This window comes from Ambystoma mexicanum, chromosome 7p (genome assembly GCF_040938575.1).
Source record: "Ambystoma mexicanum isolate Mex_15411 chromosome 7p, UKY_AmexF1_1, whole genome shotgun sequence".
Classification (NCBI taxonomy): domain Eukaryota; kingdom Metazoa; phylum Chordata; class Amphibia; order Caudata; family Ambystomatidae; genus Ambystoma; species Ambystoma mexicanum.
This window is the reverse complement of record NC_090939.1, coordinates 700,017,058-700,032,960: the sequence shown is the minus strand read 5'-3', so window position 1 is coordinate 700,032,960 and position 15,903 is coordinate 700,017,058. Positions and strand designations below refer to the sequence as shown.

The following is a 15,903-nucleotide window of genomic DNA, read 5'->3' as shown; positions in this document are numbered from 1 at the left end:
TGGCAATGGCACTAGTTATGATTGCATAGCAGACCATAAATAGCATATTTCTTGGGTTTTTCGATTTTACTTTGTAACCATAATGGTAGTACAACTAAAGTTTTTTCACTAAATTTGATAGGTGTTTACTAGTGCAACTTAAGAATAACATCCCTTTAACAAAAGATTTTCAGTGAATTTCATACTTTTCTATTAGTGCAACTTAACAATAACGTCCCTTTAACAATGTTTTTTCAGTGAATTTCAGTGGTTTTTATGAATGGAAATATTTCATGGTGTTGCAGCATTGCATTTGAGCTATTAATAATTCCTCTTTTAACATATATGAAAGGACTATAAAAATCCTTTAACAAACCTATTTTTTCAATGCAAACCTGCGTGTGTCATTTTCAGTAGCGCATGCTGGGGCTTTAAGTCATGGTTGAATTGCATAGGGCATGAGATAAGGCAATGCCCCCAAGCCCACCAAACCACTTGTTATCTAGTGCACCAAGCCTGCATCCTGTTCCAGTGTCCAATATACCCCATATTTTGACCAATGGCCAGTGATCATAGACAACCCCATTGCCATTCCCAAAATACCTTTTCCCATTCAAGCCTATCCCAATTTAAAACATGTTATGACATAGCCAGTCCCTGGTGGCCCATTGTTGTTCCCGTGCAGATTATTTGCTTTCAGGTCTGTGTTTTCTTTTTTGAGAAGTGTCACAATTTAGGTACAGAAAATAGTCATATGACGTAGCCCCACTTGACAAAATCCATTCAAACTTGGACAAACATTCAAAGTTGGGTCTATAATCTATTTGCAAACATTTGTGCAGATTTGTCAAATGGCACCAAAGTAATAAGCCATCTAAAAATGTTGGGACCCCAGACAACCCCATTGACATTCCCACAATGTGTTTTCCCATTCAAGCCTATCCCGATTTTGAAAAATGTACCACATAGCTGGTCCCTGGTGACCATGCCGACTTTTAACACATTGCTACTAGATTAATTTTTCCCATTCAGGCGGATTCCGATTTTAAAAGGTTTACCACATAGCCGGTCCCTGGTGGGCCGTTGCCATTCCCAGGTGGCCATGGCCAGTGAAAAGATTGTCCGGGGCATGGCCGAATGCTTCAGTCTCCAGTCTCCACAGTTGTATCAAAAATGTTTGTACCTACATTATGACACTTTCCAAAAAATAAAAGATGGATATATTTGTAAAAACATGCTTTCAAGTCCGTGTTTTTATTTTTGGAGAAGTGTAAAAATGTAGGGACAAAGAATAGTGATAATACTTAGGCCCTGCTTGACAAAGTCCATTCAGAATTTTCACACACATTCAAAGTTGGATCTATAACCTATTTGCAAACATTTGTGCTGATCTGTGAAACGGCACCAAAGTTATAAGACCTCCCTTGGCAAAATCCTACCCAACTTTGCAAAAACATTCAAGGTTGGATTTACAATCTTTTTGCAAACTTTTTGTGCTGATTTGTCAAATGGCACAAATGTATATGCCGTTCAGTCATTTTAGGACCCCGCTCTGACTTAGCCTCCGCTTGGCAAAACATAACCAAACATTACGAAAACTTTCAAAGGTGGGTCTTACATATTGCAGAATTACATTCAGTTCATTGAAAGGTGCCAAAGTTTAAAGCCACCCAAAAACTACTCTTCACCAACCATGGATTGCAGACATATGCATAATTGTCCTCGAACGTTTGTCAAGTTCGCGAACAACAAAGGAGTGTGCCCGAACCTCTGAGATAAAAAAAAAACACCAATTTCTGGCTTTTTATGGCCATATCCCATCACATCCTCATCACTCCTCACCTCACCAGAGATTGTTTCATTTGTTTGACAAGTGTGATCTTGTGTTTTTTAATATTTTTTTACCGCAATGTCTGCGGATATCGGGCGCAGTTTGCAAATCCGAAATGGCACCTGTTTCCAAAGTTTTGACGCACCTTAAGTTTTTAATTGAGCAAGCAGCAGGCATGTACAATGTCTTCGAATGTTACGCAGCTCTCTTATTGGTCCAGAGGTGACAGCAGAAGCTGATTCGAAAGTGAGTCCGTGGACCGGACACAGATATCACAATTCTGTTTACTTGCATTTTGGGCATTTAAAAAAAATCTACTTGATGGATTAACACCAAATTTGAAAAAGCATGCCTTCTGAATCAGGCCACCGCTTCTCACTCAAGCAAGTTTGGTGCAAATCCATCCAGCAGTGTCGGCTGTAGGCACAAGCACATTTGTTTCCCATTTATGTCTCCAGATTTCAAAAGTGTTGTGTCCCCCCTAGAACCTTGCCTTCCGCTTTCACGAAACCACACAAAATTTAACAAAATAATTCAGAGGTGGTCATATATTTGATTTGCACATTTTTGTGCAAATTCGTCGAACAGCGCCAAATATATAAGCCACCCAAATACTGCTATTCTTATCGGTTGAGCAACCTAACCATAGCTATAGGGCTTCTACTGCAGGCCCAGTAATTCACTGAAAAAACTTTTGTTAATCTGCAGTTAAGTTGCACAGATGTAACACAACAAAATCCTTGAAATTCAGTGGATGTGGGATGTCATGACCAGTTTAACTTGGCATGCTCCTTTTGAAGTCACCCATAATGCTTTGGCCCTAATAATGCAATTTTGTATCTCATTGTGAATATCTTCTCTTATAATATGTATGTGTTCATGAGCTTTGCAATGGAAATGCACAGTTAAGCTGGTCATGACTTACCACATCCGCTGAATTTCAAGGATTTTGTTGCGTCAAATCTGAACAACTTAACTGCACCTTAACTAAGGTTTTTTTCCAGTGAATTTCAAGGATTTTCTTATACCATTGTTTATTTTAGGGGCCACTAGCCATGGTCTTCAGTCATTGGTCAGGGCCTTTGTTCTTGTCCACTGTACATGTTCCTCCAATATTTTTCTTTTGGAACCACTAGGTGGCCATGGAATTTGACCGTGTCCACTATACATGTCTTTCGGGCCCTCAAGCCAGGCCTTTGGCACTGGCCAGTGAGCAGCACATTTGGGCATGCCCACTGTATATTTTAAAGCAATACTGGGTCACTAGCCATGGCTTTCAGCTGTGGTCACTGTCATGTTCCCCCAATCTATTTCTTTTGGACCCACTAGGTGGCCACTGCCTTTGGCCATGGCCACTATACATGTCTTTCGGGCCCACTAGCCACTACACTAATGGGCCACTGGGCCTGTTTTTGACATGGTGTTTATTGAAAGGTGGTTATGGTTAGCAGACCAGCATTTCTGAGATTAAATTATCTGCATCATTCTATCATTTAATAAGAATCAAAAAAGCGAGGGTTTCTACACCCTTGCCAAATGGCAATTCCTCACACGTGCACCTCCTCTTTCTCTTCCTTCCAGGAGTCTTGCTTTAGACTCTCAAAAACTTCCACAAATGTCTTAGTTGTGGTTTGCTAGCATAGCCATGTTTAAAGCTTTCTGTAGGATAATTGAATCACTCCTACGCAAATGATTAGTCAGTATTAGAGTCTAATGCCTAGAATGCTTAGAAAAAGAATTGATCAAAATGTCAGCAGGCTTCACTAGCAGATTCCCCCAAGAGAATTACCACCGTCCCAAGGTTTTGTAAGCCTGCCTACATCCAGCAAAAACCTACCACAAACACTGTTTGTCTCTCTAAAAACAACCTAAAACTGAAAACTCTCTCCAACCTCGTTATAGCCAATTTATAGTCCATGAAATCGGAATCAAATAAACATCTTGAAAAGTGCATCTGAAGTTTAACCTGTACAAATACCTTGAAAATCAGGTGATTCAGGGTTTACATGATGAAGTTTGCTAAGGACTAATTGTATGGGGTATGGTTTCTGGACCCCTCAAACACATGTATACAGATGGGAATCTTTTTTAAGTGAAGAAACACACCAGTTCCATTTGATATCCAGTCATTGATTGGTGGGACAAGTCTTGTATAACTGAATGGGTGAAGGTGAGTTGACTTACATTAGTGCAGACAACAATATACTATAGATCTTTTGCAAGTCTGCTTCATGTCTGGATTGAAGTGGAGAGCAATACAAAGGGGTGTAATCGACAGATGTGTGGTTTGGTCTCTGAATCACTTAAATATTTTCATGCAGACGGTGATGAAGATGTGAAAGGGTGATATCGGGGTACTGTAAATTGGGTAAAAAGCCAGTTTGCAATGCGTTTTGTAGAATAACACATCAACATATCCAGTAGATAAAAGTCATCAAAATTGCCCAATAGCATTTTCCAACTCATTTTCATAATGCCTTTGCACACTATATATATAAGTATAAAACACATTTTGTCTGAGCACCAAACATGTCCATGGATACTGCACCATAATATAACACATAAGAACATAATCCTGTTGGCTGTACCAGTACCAAATACCATGCCACAGTAAGAAAAACATGTCCACACTGGACCCACCAATATTGGCCTATGCTGCCTTCGCACTTGTTGCCTAGGGATAAAATGCATTGTGACAGTGAACATTTGGCCAGACTGGATACACCAATGTAGGTCAGTATCACATAGGAGCACTCATCATTATGACTTCACCCTGAATCCTAGTAAAAAAAAAAGTCCAACCTCAGTGAAGAAATAGGTCCAGACTGGATCATCCAATGTGGGCCATTACTTGGTAGGAACACTGATCATGCTTCCTTCGCCCTTAACTGCCAGTAATAAACGCAGAGCCACAGTCAAGAAACATGTGCAGACTGGCACACCAATGTGAGCCAGGACCACGTAGGAACTCTTATCATTCTAATTTCACTGCTATTTCCCAGTAAACAATGCCCTGCCACAGTGAAGAAACATGTCCAGGTCAAACCTACCAATAGTATTACGTTTTAAATCTCACTATGCTGTCTTCATCCTTGATGCCTAGTAAAAAAAAATGTCATGACACAGTAATGGACACATAGCAACACTCATAATTCTGCCTTCATCCTGATGCCCAACAAAAAATGTAATCTGATAATACTGGGTATTATAAGCAGTCGTTTACCTACGACTGGGAAGAGATTCGGTACAAGTGTCCCTTGGAGGCTCACTCTCTCCAAGAAGCACATTTCTGCTTTGGATGAAGTCTTATAATGGTCGACTGTTTCCCTCCGATCTTCTGTGTGAGTTATGTGTATGCTTTAAAATGTTGCTGATTCAGAGAGCAAAGATCAGTACTAAACCTTCTGAACTTTCCCCTCACTTTTTCGTCAATGGCATTGATTTGATAAAGATAGCTCATAGGTCAGTCAATCAATCTCTGTTTTCAACAGCCCTGCTGGCAAGCAATGCCTTATTGGTACTCCTATTCTCTCTATCACTAGAACAGGATAGGAAAAAGAAAACAGGTTGTGTTAAACTGAAAATCACATCACTGGGTGTAACACACCAAATAGACAAATGTGTTATTTTGGTAGTTTGACTTATCAGTTCCGACATCTGCTTATAGGTAAACCCTTGACAAATGAAAATCTTACCTTTAATGAAAAAACTGCTTGTATTTATGTATCTTTCGTCAAAACTTTATATAAACGTTATCCCTATTTCTAACGTTTCAAGTCATAGGTCAATTTAAGAAGTAATGCAGTATAAACGACTTAAACAAATGCACATTTTATGCAAGGTGAATACACTGGATTTTTGCGTTATTTCTGGCAGACTGGCATATGTTGCACATGACAAAATTGATCTAATCAGGATTTCAAATGATGTGGTTATCAATAGCTACAAAATCAAAAATCCCTGCAGGCACTGCTTATCGCCTGCCATATAATATGGTGTTAGTAACCTGTTCCACGGGGTATATCGGGGTTTAACAGCCCGGCAGCCCAAGATAAATGCCCTAGAGAAGAGAGGGCTTTTAACGAGGGCACCGGGATGTTACCCCCTCGTAATGTCCATGGAATTGGCTACTAACGCCATTATGCCCCCGGGTTGCAAATCCGGTAAGCCAGGGTGGGATAGCAGTGTCTTTTCTATGAATGAACGGGACGCCTCGAGGTGTCTTGCTCTTCATAGAAAGGGCTTTGTAGAGATGAAATCCACAGAGCTGGAAGACGGGGCTCGAAGCGGAGCCCCTCTTTCATTTCCTTGGCGGTAGAAAGGAGTAGCAGCAGTGGCGGTAGGCTGCCACAGGTAAGTGAGGGTGGGAGGAATGGGGAAAATTTTGTTAATGGCAGGGAAGGTGGGGTGAAGGTGGCGGGGCGGTGAAGCAACCGCCTGGTTGCTCTGAATGCAGGCTTGGATCGTGGAATTCAGCCCGTGATCCGAGCAACCTGATTGGCTGCACCCCCCCCCCCCCGTCCCAGGTAATAATGTCCATAAGGCATTACACATTACATCATCAATTACATCACAATGCCCAAATCCGTTATTACACAGAGGTGTTGTCCTGTAGCCATTCCCCATGTGTGAAATGCCTGCTGCCTTACATGTTTGGCACGGACTATAAAACATGGTCTGAGGCCAGCGCCCGTCCTAAGGGTACTCACAGGTCCAGACTGTGCACTTTGTGTGCTACCGTTCACCACAATAAAAACAAGGCACAGAGTACGTATTGCACCAAGTGCACTATCCGTGGGTATGTTGCATGCAAAATACCCCTGCCCCAGTACCAGCAGCAGAGCATTAGTGGCCACCATACGCTACGGATACAATGTACAGGCCGTTGTCTGCACAAAGTACCCACAACCTCAGAGATTGCAAGGGAAGTTCCTGCCTCCCATGGTACGTCACAAACAAGCAGTGAAACAGACGCTCATTGGAATGCATCATGGGAAATTGGAATTCGCAATACGTGGATCATTCTGCAAGTACCCGAATCCTCCTCTGAAAACATGGAATTGTCTTAACATGCCTCGTTACCCCCCAAGAGTAGGGAGAAGTAAAGCCTAAACTAAGGTGCCAGCCCCATGCTGAATAGTCACGCTCTGGTTGGCACCCTTTGAGGCCATTTTCTGAGAGATGCATGAGGTGTGTGGGGTGCATTTTGTTGTGAGAGGGCTTTTGGTTGACACTTTGTGTGGGCATATTGTGGGTGATGCATGAGGTGCGTGGGGTGCCTTTGATTGTATGAGGGCTCTTTCAGGTGTTGGGAGGGCTGTTCACAGTGCACCCTCCAACATCCATGCCTCATCATCACATAAACCCCACCAATGGCAGTGATTGAAGATAGTCTTCTGCTGCAAATCCCATAGCTCTAGTGGTGTGACCTTTTACCTCCTATGGCAAGAGGCTGCCAGAGTTGTTTCACAACATTGTTGCAAATACACCATCTTTTTAGGACCTCTGAGAAGCGCAGCCACTGCATTGAGTTCTGAGAAGATATACTCAGGTATTGAAATAGACCTCTATTCTTTTTAGTGAATATATCTACCAGGACACCGAGCTATTCATGCTAAAGTGTATCACTTGTTGATTCCCCGTATGGTTGGTCCTTATGGATTCCTGCTGGTGTGTGAATATGGTGGAGGAGGTGGCAGCAAGATTGCACAGTTTGTAGCTACGGGCGGCTGGCGGTTCATCTCGCAGGTAGTGACAGCAGATGGTCAGCAGGATAAAGGAACTAGGTACCAGGTGCTGTCCACGGGATGGGCAGAATTCCATGGCAGGCCAGAGGTTCAAGCAGCAAAGATTTACATTGGTTTGCCAACACTACTAGCAGTATAGTTTCATTGGAGCATTTGAAGTGAGACAATGGCCCTCATTACGACCCTGGCGGAAATCGAAAAACGATGGCGGAAATGCAATACCGCCATCGAATAGCGCTCGGTGCGACTATGACCCGTCACCGCAAAGTACGAAGCCATTAGCGACACCGTAGTGAACGCCAACGCTAACTGCACCAAGCACGCGGGCGCGCGCCATGCCAAACCGCAAACACCACCATGGTGCAACGGTACGCCAATTCCGACCCTAGCGGACATGTACCTAACGCCATCAGGCATGGCGGAATGTACCATTCCGCCATGGCGAGAAGTACGGCATCGCGAATCAACCGTAAACAGCCCCACTGAGTGCCTGTACACCGCTCCCTGCCCACAAAGTACAACTCCCCGTAGGTGCAATGAAGCCACAATGCAACCATTGAAATGTACAAGTCACCCATGCATGCCAACGAACAAAAGAAACACAAGAGGGGCCAATGGGAGCTGCAGGGCACAGATGGCACGAATACAGAAGCCATCCCAATGGACATGACCACAGTCCCCCACCAAGAAACGCACGCAAACACAGGCACCTGTGACCAGCAATATTCCGAAAACCACATCATTCAACCAGTCCACCTGGCTGACCGGCATCTGTTACACAAAACCCAATCCCCCGCCCCTGAGCATGACAACATTCAAACTGGCATATTGGCAGCCCCCATCCCTGACCTCACTGGGCTTCGTAGGCAAACGCGCACAGCACAGTACCACGCAACTAAACCCCGAAGCTGGAACCCAATGCAGATCTCCTCACAATACATCGCCCCCCAAATAGGCATATGCCACATCACTTGCAAAGAAAAACGCTACACGGGCCAAATCAGAATAGAAATTTTATGCACATCAAAATCACCAAGCACATACAGCCATCAGGCCATGAACTCCAAAACACTAATCACCATTGTGGGCTGCTTCCGCAAGAAATGACCAGCCACTACCTGTGTGTCGCCCTGTTCCCCCATGGTACACAGAGCCACATTCACATACGAAAAGGCAACATGGAAGCGCACAGAACCGCAGGGCCGTCCCAATGGGGAGGCACTAGTCCAGCTGAAAGGCCGAAATGTTGCTCCGAGCCACCAGTACTGCGTAAGGGCATGTGGCCCATTGGCGATCGTCCCATAAGATCGTAATGCTGCTCCACTGATTAACACGAAGCAGCAGGTGTCGGGAGTAAAATCCATCTGCAGGAGTGGCATACAGATGGCAGTGGCAAAAGGGGAGGAGATACCTGTCAACCAAAAGAAAAGAAAAAGAACAGAATGGCCATCAGAACTACATACCAACAACTCACTTCAATGATCACACGAAATCCACAGCCATATGCATGCTAGCCCACTCCAAAGGAACATCACCACCCCAAAACCACTTGCGACTCATAACCATCTATATCGAGGTGCAAACACCATCACAAACGAGTGTCTGAGGGCGCCTCGAGACAGGGAGGGCTCAACAAGGCCAGATGGACGATGGTCCCACTATGGCAGCCCTGCATCACATAGCGTAGGGGAGGCGGATAGATCCCAAGAAGCCCTGTACATGGCAAACTCTGTATCAAATCACCTGCCCATGCATCCATCCATCATTCCCTCATCCCGGGATCAAAATGCCTGAATAATTACTCACATAACATTAGAAACATCCATTGAGTCTGTGCGTTATGCAGCCTGCTAAATCCACAGTGCCCCAGCCCGTAATTCCAGTGTTGTGAAGTAACATGTATTTGGGAACGGACGGCCTCATCGCCCACGTAGCTATTGCGCATCCCAAACTATTCATATCAATCATTGCTCCCTCGCCATGGGCCCTGTCTCAAGGACATAGAACAATAGAACGTTACATTTGCAGTCAGACCTGTGGGCATCTCCTCGCCGCTAGCTGGAAACCGAAAGCGCCGCCCTTCGAATTCCTCATTTGCAACATCACGTCGAAAAGGCATCTGTGGCCGTTTGAAATCACTAATTATTCCATCGAGTGCGGCTGTGTGTGAAAATGGCAACTGCCTTCACCCACGAATGGGACGCCCCGCCCGTCGTTGCAACTCGGTACAGTGATGCATGAGGGCCCACCGTTACTCGAGTACTACGTCCCACTGACCCCTCACAAGTCTGTTCGCGACTGCACAGATAGTATGTGAAACAATGGGACCACAGCAGAATGAACATATCAACCAATCTTACACGGCCATCGGGTACAAATACATGATTGCAATAGCAAGATGCAATTCCCCGAATTGCAGCGTTGTGCGCGGGACGTGCTCGGCCAAAGGGGAGAGCAGTTTGCACAGGTGGAATCAATCACCACAGGTGGAGGCCATACAGCCTGAAAACACATAAATTGCACAGCCAGTCTCCTCCCACAACCACACCGAAATGCTACCGGCAGGACTCGCGATGTTGGCCCTGGGGGACCTGATAGCACTGCAAGTGCTCCGACTCCAAGAAGTAGACGAACACCAACTACAACCAGCCGCACGGAGGAGACGCAGGAGGAGGAGGAGGCCAAGGCAGGGCCAGCAAGGCCCACCAGCACAGCCACTACCACCACGCAGGCAGCCCGCAATTCAACGCCTCCGAGCACATCCGTTCAACCTCACTGATGAGCAGATCCACACCCTCTACCGTCTGGACCGGGACACCATAGCCGCCATTGTGGACATGACACAGGCTGACCTTGTCAGCATGATAGATAGCCCAACCGCCATCCCACCCCTACTGAAGGTGGTGTCTGTACTCCACTTCCTGGCCACAGGCACCTACCAGCACACAGTCGGACAGTTGCATGGCATTTCTCAGCCACTGTTCTCACGGACACTATTGCAAGTGCTCGATGCCCTCCTGCAGCACGCAGACGACTACATCTCTCTACCACGCTCGGAGCAGGAAATAACCAACACAAAAGTGGGATTCCATGCACTTGCCGGCATACCGGGTTGCATTGGTGCCATCGACTGCACCCATGTTGAATTGGTCGTCCCACATGCCATGGAGGCCCAGTACCGCAACCGAAAACAATTCCATTCCCTGAATGTACAGATGGTGTGTGACTCCAACAGGATCATTACACATTGTTGTGCCCGATTCCCTGGATCAACCCATGATTCCATGGTCTTGAGGAACTCTACAATACCACGCTACATGGAGCGACACGCAGGGAACAGATCCTGGCTACTCGGTGAGTCTCATTACATGCATGATGATGTGGGGTATGTGAATTGTCAATGACCTGCCAGGAAGGGGGGGGGGGTGTGCGTACGTATCAATGGCATTCCACATCATACGTTTCTCGTCCACATACAGGTGATGCTGGATATCCACTGAAGAGATGGCTCCTCACACCAGTCCGGAACCCACGGGACCAGCATGAGGAGGACTACAACCATGCCCACTCACGTACCCGTGTAGTCATTGAACAGGCATTCGGCCTACTGAAGACCCGTTTCCGCTGCCTTAGCAGGTCTGGCGGGGCACTCCTGTACCGCCATGAGAAGGTTGCAAAGATGGTGATGGCATGTGTCATGCTCCACAACATGTGCGTACGTAGAAATGTGCCCATGCCCCCTGACGCAGAACTGCAAGCACCTGATGATGGTCATGATGAGGGTGGGGATGTGGCAGCACCTCATGGAGTCTGCGAGGCACCGGAGGGCCGTGACATTCGTCAGCATCTCATTGATGTATGCTTCTAGCACTCACGCCTGGTGGCTGATACATGGACACGGGACTCGTGGCACTGCGTGTGTCTGGGACATGCACAATATGGACTGTACGCCTATGATGGCCTAGTACACAAAGATCAATGTCCACACTTCTCATTGGTTGATCGTGCACTTTTTATGGCATATGTGATATCATGTTGAACACCCTATCGACCCGCCACCCAAGTGAGCCCAACACACCCCCTCCACCCTCCTACCTCCCCCCCGAACACCAGTGTCCAAAGATGCTCATTGTCAGTGGGCTGTCGCTATTGCATGCCCCCTCTGCGGGTATCAGGGGCACCCCTGCCTGTGGAGCGCAGGTTCCTTCCAGATCTACGTTGGGGGTTGCCCTGGACGGAACTTGCAACGGATGATGTGTCTGCCTGCTCACGTCCATGCATGTCCCTAAGGGTTTGCGAGAGCTCAGTGAGCACACGGCGCACTGCGGCAAGTTCGGCACATACGTCTTTGGACGTCGCATGCAGTTCCCCCCTCAGGCTCTCGGTGCTACTCTCCATTTGGACTCTCAGGCTCTCGGTGCTACTCTCAATTTGTGCCCTTAGCGTCTCTGTACCTCTCTCCATTTCTGCCCTAAGTGTCTCTGTTGATGTTTCTATGTCTGCCTTGGTGCCCCCACATTCATCGGCATGGCCCTTGAGGAGTGTGGCCATTTGCTGCTGTTGGACGATTAACTTGTCGAGGGACTGTTGCCTCTGCTGGGCCATGGCCATTTGCGGTGGTGTCACAGAGGGGCTGTTGTCCTCATGTTGCCTTGCCACAGGGCTTGTGGGGGATGGCCAGTCGTCGTCTTGTGGCTGCACCTGCGTGGTATCCTCATGTTGTACGGGATGGGACAGACAGGGGGATTGGGACAGGTCATGGATGGATCTGACCTCGACATCCCCGTCTTCTGTGTCCGAGCATGCTGCCATCAATGGGGTGTCACCTATGGTGCTGCTGCCACCAGAGGCAGTGCCTTCTGTGGCATCCATTGGGGGGACCTGTGGTGGTGGTGTTGTGGCCATGCTGGCTGCTGGGGTGCCTGTTGATGTTCCCTCCTCTGTGCTGCCACCTGATTTGTGCTGCTGCCGTGTCTTGATGCGTGCAGCTGAGGTGGAGGGTCTCTGGCCGTTGGTCTTGGCCCTCTTTGCAGGTGTGCTGGTAGGGGTGTCCTGTAGCTCGTCGTTTGGATCGGACCCTGTGGTGGAGTAAAGGAGGGCGAGGGTTATTGATGGGTCAGTGGGAATTGGAATGGCATTGTATCACATGCATTGGGGTGGTACCTGAGGGTGATTTGGGTCGGGGTCTTGGAGGTGCTTTGATTTGTGTGTGGAGTGAGGGTGCAGTTGTTTGGCAGCCTGCAGTTAGGGTGTGCCTGCTGCACGTGTAGTGCGTGTATTAGGGGTTTTTAATTATTTATGTATTTATTGTGGGTTTTGACGTGCGCTTTCAGGCCGATGTGTGTGGACGTTCTCCTGGACATGTGTTTCTGTTGCACTATGTGGACGCATGGTACTTCACATGGTTGGACTTTGTGGATTTGGCATTGTTTTATCTGGCCCACCTACCTGAATCTTCGGATGTCTGCACTCCTTTCTCCATCCCTCCGACTCCCTCTATGCTCTCCATTCCGATGGTGGAGGCACAGATTCCTTCCCAGGGGGTCAACTTGATGGGTGATTCAGGACCTCCCCCGGTGGCTGTGGCAATGTTGCGGTTGGCAGAGAGTATGCTGCGGACGCGTATCCGCAGGTCGTCCCATCGCTTGCGGCATTGCTGTGGGGTGCGGGGTGCGGTCCCCACCGCACTTACCCGCTGTGCCACCAGAGCCCATATGGCCTTCTTGTTTGCAAGTGCCGTCCTGGTCATTTGCGTGGAGAAGACGACGGCAGCATTCTCCTGGAGGGTCTCTGTTAGCACGGTGAGTTCCTCACGGGAGAAGTGGACCTGCCGCTTGCGGTCGCACGCTTTCTTCGCTACTTTTCCCATTTTTCTTGGTTTCGCTAGGGTGGTTGACGGGTTGGGGTGTGTTTCAGGGTAGTGATTTTAGTGGTTGTGTGGTTTTGGTGTTTTTATAGGTGTACGCCGGGATGTTTCCCGTTCCGGGCCCATGTTTTAACTTCCGTTTCCGTATATTTCCGGGCACCGTACTTTCCGGTAGGCGCACACTGCGGTGACCGCTAAGAGGGGTGGCGGTATTGCACCTAGGGCGCCGTACGGCGGCGGTGTGGGCCGTTTTGGGGTCATTTCCGCCATCGCGGACTTTGCACTTCCGCCGTGGCGTGGTGCTCGTGCCCGATGGGTCGGAATGGGCCGCACTTTGCTCCTTCGTACAATGGCGGAAACGCTATTTACGCTGTGGCGCTCCGGTCAGTCGCTTTCCGCAAGGGTCGTAATGAGGGCCAATGTGACTTTAAGGTGATCAGGAACAGGGGGAACCAGATATGGGGCATAGGAACAAGGGCTGGTGGTTGGTCTCCAACACAGGGACAGTTGGACAAAGACTTCATATATTTTCCTTCCATGTTTACCATTCACACAGGGGTTCTAGCCTCCACACAAATCCACATGTCTGAAATGCTCATGTACATTGTTAGCACATGTTCAAGACTTAGCCATCAAATTCCAACCTTGTATTTACAGACAGGACAGTCCAGACAAATCTAATTTCATGTTTGGGTTAATGACAGATGAACATTGCGGTATTATTCGTAGTTCTGTGACAAGAATTCGAATCTTGACTTGAGCATTCCCAAATTGCGAATGTAAAATGTGCTTGCCTAAATGTTAACACCCGATCTTTTGCATTGAAATAACCTTAAAATCGGCTCCAAAATGTTGTCCATACCATATGTCGACTGCTGAGTTTTCTTTACATGTTCTCTCCCAAAATTGTTCCCCATTCTTTGTGATTTTATTGGAGGTTTTCTCCTATGCCCACCTTACTTCGGTCCTTTCCACAGCTTCCATTCAAGGAAATCCACATTATGTGTATAGTTACCGAACCCTCAACCATATCAGTAACACGTTCTGATATTGATTGGTCATTTCTAATGATTTGCCTGGAGTAGAAAGTGAAGGCTCATAGCGCCACTATCCAGACCCCTTTCATAACCAGTAGTCAGCATAGTTATTTGCATATAATTGTTTCATGGATATTAAAATCGGGTGCCTGGTGTTTAGGACGATATTATTGTTCTGCTATTTATTTCATTAATGGTGTCATGATCACTATGGAGTCGAGTACAAACCATTAATAAAAGATATGCATAACATGTCATACATGCTTTTTACCCTCTTCCATACTTTCCCTGATTTGCTTGGTAACCGTGGGGCAGTAACTGTTTCTATCATTCCCATCGCTTCTGCCATACAAATCCCATTGCGTATGTGCCTGCATGACATGTTCATGTTGGTGCATATGCATTGAGTTACTATGGAATCTTTTGTGCTTTTTACTCCAGCTTCCTTCCATGCGTAAATGGTAGGCGACATTCGCACTGTTTGCATTTTGAAGTGCAAAAGTAAGACGTTAAAGTGATTGGCTGCTTTTTATTACGTTTTGCGTTGCAACAAAGATGAAACGTGTGTGAAAAGGACCTATCTGCGCATTAGTGCAAATAACAGGTCACTCCCATACAACATATGAGCTCATGGAAAATGACATGCAGTGTGATTTATTTTTAACAAAATGCTGGAAGTAACTTTTTCTGCAAACGAAATATAAAGTGCAGTACCCACATTTAATACAGAAAGCTGGAGATCTTTGGTTGCATATTTAAATGTATGATCAGTTCACAATAAGCAATTATTCCACTAAATCCTGCCTACTTGCCGAGATAGGGAGCTACAGCAGTATATTTATTTATTTACTTTTGCATTTGTTGCAGCGCGCTGACCCCTTGGGTATCTATGCGATAGTTACATTGTGAGACAAAAAATAAAATACAGAGTACAGTTAATGCAAATTGGGGGATGGGTTGTATGGTAGGATGAGTGGGGGGCGAGGAGGTAGCTGGTGGTGAGTTGGCAAGGATGGGCAGTTTCTTGGTGCAGATTTTTGCCTGGAGAAAAGCTATTTTCCCTGTTAGGGCTTCTTGTATCTTGGTGCACCAGGTGTCGTCTATAATGAGGTCTGAGTGAGGGGAGACTCGCGACACAAGTTCGTGAAGAGTTTGCGGGTGTTGGATTTTGCGTTGTTTATTTCCAAAATTGTAGGTGTGGACTTTGGCAGTGTGAATTGCTCTTTTGTACTCTTTAGCTAGTGATGTATACAGGGCTTTAGAAATGGAGGAATGGTCTTAACTCCACGCCAATTCTGCAGCACGTTTCTTTGCACGGAAGGCAAGGAGCTCGGGGGTGAACCAGTGATGTATACAGGGCTTTAGAAATGGAGGAATGGTCTTAACTCCACGCCAATTCTGCAGCACGTTTCTTGGCACGGAAGGCAAGGAGCTCGGGGGTGA

At 46.7% G+C, this 15,903-nt stretch overlaps 1 protein-coding gene across 3 annotated transcripts in view; it reads left to right on the top strand.

Annotated features, from left to right (window-relative positions):
- The window catches only part of HTR1F (5-hydroxytryptamine receptor 1F), a 3,723,175-nt gene that overhangs the window by 209,526 nt on the left and 3,497,746 nt on the right, over window positions 1-15,903 (top strand). The window lies entirely within an intron of this gene.